The sequence below is a fragment of the Ovis aries genome, chromosome 1 (assembly GCF_016772045.2).
Source record: "Ovis aries strain OAR_USU_Benz2616 breed Rambouillet chromosome 1, ARS-UI_Ramb_v3.0, whole genome shotgun sequence".
Classification (NCBI taxonomy): Eukaryota; Metazoa; Chordata; class Mammalia; order Artiodactyla; family Bovidae; genus Ovis; species Ovis aries.
This window is the reverse complement of record NC_056054.1, coordinates 48,429,397-48,434,843: the sequence shown is the minus strand read 5'-3', so window position 1 is coordinate 48,434,843 and position 5,447 is coordinate 48,429,397. Positions and strand designations below refer to the sequence as shown.

General features: G+C 34.5%; 1 non-coding gene across 1 annotated transcript; it reads left to right on the top strand.

The window, feature by feature from the left end:
* Positions 1 to 4,538: 4,538 nt before the first annotated feature.
* LOC114112478 (U6 spliceosomal RNA) lies at positions 4,539 to 4,645 on the top strand. Its single transcript, XR_003586754.1, has one exon. It is a non-coding gene; the product is annotated as a U6 spliceosomal RNA (small nuclear RNA).
* The last annotated feature ends 802 nt before the right edge of the window (positions 4,646 to 5,447 follow it).

The window sequence follows — 5,447 nt, the reverse complement described above, 5'->3', positions numbered from 1 at the left end:
TGTCCCGTTCTAACTGTTGTTTCCTGACCTGCATATAGGTTTCTCAAGAGGCAGGTTGGGTGGTCTGGTATTCCCATGTCTTTCAGAATTTTCCACAGTTTATTGTGATCCACACAGTCAAAGGCTTTGGCATAGTCAATAAAGCAGAAACAGATGCTTTCCTGAAACTCTCTTTCTTTTTCAGTGATCAAGTGAATGTTGGCCATTTGATCTCTGGTTCCTCTGCCTTTTCTAAAACCAGCTTGAATATCTGGAAGTTCACCGTTCACGTATTGCTGAAGCCTGGCTTGGAGAATTTTGAGTATTACTTTACTAGAGTGTGAGATGAGTGCAATTGTGCAGTAGTTTGAGCATTCTTTGGCATTGCCTTTCTTTGGGATTGGAATGAAAACTGACCTTTTCCAGTCCTGTGGCCACTTCTGAGTTTTCCAAATTTTGTGGCATATTGAGTGCAGCACTTTCACAGTAATCTGTAAGAAGCAAATAATGTATTTTATGGAACATAGATGGTTTGAAATATTTGTTCAATGATTAATGACATAGTAAGACAATTTATTACACTATTGTAAAGGTAAATACATTCCCGTAATACAAATTGGAAGAAGCATTAGTAAAGAGAGGGTGTTATTTACCTAAAGGAGTAAACCAAAAGAAAGTAGTATCACGTAGGGCTTAAGCATTTGGACTTCAGAACAACTTATTTTTTAACTCCACCCTGTCTAACCCTTGTCATCTGTGAACTTGAGGAAACTACATAAATCATCTGCACTTTCATTTTAATATATGCCCCATAGTGTTTAATGAGATTCGAATGAGATAATTTAAGTGCTTGGCATACTCTGTGTTATTTTAATAACTATCAATACTTGTTATCCATAATTAATATTATTTCTTGAAGATAATTTATGGACTCCCAATTATATTCTTTGTTCAAAAAAATTATGTATTTGAAATATGTATTTAAATTGTTAGTCCTTTCCCTATCAATGTTAACTGTACATATTAATATGAAAGTTATAGAAATTTACTAAATTATTTGTTCAAAAAAGTTATGTATTTGAAATATGTATTTAAACTGTTAGTACTTTCCCCATCAATGTTAACTGTATATATTAATATGAAAGTTATATAAATTTATAAAACGGTTTTTTGACCCTCACAATGTGTAAACTTCATTTCATAAACTTTTATGATGTCTTCAAGTTTCTCTTCTGGAGGAAATGAGAAGTGAAGATAACGCATCTCTTATAGTGACCTATGCTGAAACAGATGGGGCTACAAACTTGATTGCTAGCTCCATTTTTGCCATCAAGTTGCTAATCATATTTGGGGAAGTTATTTAACCCTTCTGAACTAGTTTGCTCCTCTAAAAATGTGAATCAGAGAAATAACTTCTCAAAATTCAACTTAAAGAAAAACCTAACATGAATGATTTTAAAATGTTTTCTCAATATAAAATTCACATGATGTTCAGCTATCATAATAACTCTGTATGCAGACAGTTACTAAACTTATCTTGGTGATGATTTCATATTGTAAGTAAAAGTCAAATCACTACATAGCATACTAGAGACTTGGAGAAGGCAATGGCACCCCACTCCAGTACTCTTGCCTGGAAAATCACATGGATGAAGGAGCCTGGTAGGCTGCAGTCCATGGGGTCGCGAAGAGTTGGACACAACTGAGCGACTTCACTTTCACTTTTCACTTTCATGCATTGGAGAAGGAAATGGCAACCCACTTCAGTGTTCTTGCCTGGAGAATCCCAGGGGTTGGGGAGCCTGGTAGGCTGCCGTCTATGGGGTCACACAGAGTCGGACACAACTGAAGTGACAGCAGCAGCAGCAGCATACTAGAGACTAACATGATATTGTATGTTAACTCTATTTCAAAAAAAAGAAGAGAGTTAATTTTTACAAATGTATGTTTCCACTTCTAATCACTATCTGCTACAGTGATTACCAAGAAAACTAAGTTGATGGAGTAATTGATTGATTGATTGATCACTTCATTACATTAATCTAGAAATAGGAAAAATATGATCTTGTATCTCACCTGAAAGACATCTGCATCAAATCCTCCTCTACTTTGCGGTATAGAAGTGTGCTTATGTTAAAGTGCCTCATTTACAGGAAAAAATAGCTCCCTGCCAAAAAAGAGCAATGTAACATAATTACTCTTGGCTTGGAAGCCTACTATTAGTTTATTCAATGACTTTCTCAAATGGTGCTGGGAGAATTTGACATGAAACATTTTTGTTAGAAAAAACATCTTTTAGCTTAGGTATAATATAGACACAGAAGAAAAATATGAACGGTGGGAATAAGCCTACATTCAACAGTGACAAACTACTTGCCACAAAAATTTCTAAGGTTTAAAGTCCCTGGCTCTATTCTTGGGTTATGAGTGAGTGGTACACAGTATTACAATACATTCTAAAATCAAACTGGTGACTCTCTTCTGCTTGATCATAACCACCTACATAGCCATTTAGAACTACTCAAATAGGGCAAGATGATGGTATCTCGTGGATAGGGAGAAGGAGGTGAGACATAAAAGGATCAGTACCTGGATAAAACCAAACATCTAGAGTGTTGCATTTTTATTGTGAGATATCTGAAGAATACAGTGATAATTTTCAAAGCAGCAAAACAATAAATATGTCAACATGAGAGTCTTACAGATTTTTGCTAAGCAGAAATTTATTAACATAGAAGTTTATGGTTCAAGCCTGTGGAATTTCCATACCCCTTTATGAACCAGTATAAAGTACTTTGGGCTTCCCTCATGGCTCAGATAGAAAAGAATCTGCCTGCAATGCAAGAGACCCAGGTTCAGTCCCTGGGTTGGGAAGACCCACGGGGAATGACTACACACTCCGTTATTCTTGCCTGGGAAATCCCACAGACAAAGAAGCCTGTTGGGCTACAGTTTATGGGGTTGCAGAGTCGGACACGACTGAGCAATGAAGCACACACATATGCATAAATTACTTTAGATTTGAGGGTCACACAGCCATTGGTTTGAATACTGTTTCATTGCTTGCAATAATGACTTAGAGCAATTAAATTAGCCTCCCCAAGTCTCATTTTCTTAATGTAATAAAAAGAGAATAATATTAGTTCTAATTCTTGAATTATGAAAATTAAATAATAAGATGATAAAATCTTCTCAGGAAGATGGTGTATATCAATTCCTGATACATCATTTTTATAGATACAATTGATAGTGTTAGGTAGACAGGTGCGAGGCACAGCATAGTAGTTGTCCATGTGGGTAAATTATGATACAATTTAAATGGGACATCAAAGAATCCAGCAATAGTGCTTTCAGGACTGGCAAGTACAAAAGAGAGTCGCTTTCTCTATTGAAGCAGGGACTTGAATACATGGGAATGCAGCAAGCAGCAGTTATTGAAGTCATGTTTATAGGACAAACAGGTAAAAACTTGATTTATAAACATAGGTTTCCAGTGGTAAGAGAGATGTCAAATATTTATTCCCATATTCATCCTATGGATAAAAAAATAATGTTTTATGAAATGTAATTGACTTGTCTAAAGTTGTACAGTAATATTGGGTCTAGGATTTTAAGCCAATTGAAAAAACATATTTCTAACTACCATACTATATTGTCCATCATATGTAAAGGTGAAACTAAGAGATCTCAGTGTGGGTTATTACAAGGATAACACATATAAAACTAGTAGCACAAGTCTAGCGTGGGAACAAACGTAGCTATCTAGTAATCCCTGATTGAAATGGAACATATATTTGAGAGTTTTACATCTGAAATCTCAGGAGGGTACAAGGAGTGATATATATCAAACCAGGGGAAAAAAAGGACAAAATTACCTCTACCAGTATTATTACACCTGCAGCAGCTATTGTTACCAGTAATAAAAACAATAATAATAATAATATGACTAATAGCATTAACAGAAGTATATTGCCTGAAAAGGGGAGAAGGGGGATGTTAGTCCTAATTCCCTCTATTGACCATTTTAGTAGTGATGTTAAAAAGAGAAAATTTTAAAAATGGGTGATGATCAAAATTTAATTATCATAATAGTTAACAGCATGTTACATAGAAGATTTAATTTGAGCATAATTTTTGAAGCATTGATATAATTAGCAAGAATTAAGTCTATTCTGTTTTACCACTGGGAGAAATCTAGGAATAATAGGTAAAAGGAAATAATATGTTGGAATTAACCTAAATAAGAATGTTCTTTTAACAAAGGGCTTCAGAAAATTATAAACAATAATGTAAAACTTACTAGTACTGTGTTTTGATTTCAGTTATTTACATTGATTCCTCTGGGAGGTTAGGGATAGTGTTTAGGGGATTAAAGAATACGACATGGAAGAGATTCAGTCAGATATTTATGATCTCTCCCTAATATTGAAGCCTCCTTCCCTAATTTAACTGACCAACTTTACTTACTGATCCACATCTCGAATACTGTAAAAGCACAACATATTTTAATTTTTGTGTCATCAAACAAAATGGAATAGATTAAAAAGTATAAAACTTATATGTTCACTTCAGCAGCAGATATACTAAAATTGGAATGATACAGAGAAGATTAGCATGGCCCCTGTGCAAGGATGTCATGCAAATCTGTGAAGGATTTCATATGTTTTCATGCTCAGGGTTGCAATTTCTGGAATTTATTGAGAGATGGGATTTTTACGAATCTCCGTCAAACTTATTTTTCTGCTTAAGACTTTGCACTACTATATGTATATGTATTGCCTGATATGAAAAAACTTTTAAGATTATAATGAATAAAAAGTAGTTTTTCAACCAACCATGAGGAAAGATAGATGGATGAAGTTGGCAAAATATGAATATGCAAAGAAGATCCCATTTTGAAAATATTAAGGCTCGAAAATAGAGACTGTAATGTTATTTGTAACTGTGCTAGACCAATATGAAAAAATAAATTTTTCCTCTTTTTGAGAAATGTATAAATGTAATTAAAATATATTAAGACTTTTAAAAAGAAAGTATAATACTTATTTTATATGTGTATATATATGGTCAATATGTTATATACTCTGAATTATTTTGCTTATGTCAAGGGATATGTTTTGAGTGTTTCCACGGGGTGCCCTACAACAGCTCAGAGAAGCACATTGGAGTCTCATTTGATCACCCCCTTGTTCAGAATCACTGAATCAATCAATCTTCAGTATGATTTCTCAGGAAATCATATACTCTGGGCACCTCACTATCTGTTCCATTTTGTGTCTTTTGCTGGAATGGTTTCTTCTTCCTTAATTCTATATTTTGGCATGCCCAAGAAATCCACCCCCTTTCTGTATCTATTCACATTTATCCCCAAGTGACTTCCTCTGTTTGCAGATTTAATTTCTATCTATACACTGACAGCTCCTGACATATCCACAGTCCCTCCCTCTCTAGCCTATCTGACACTGGCA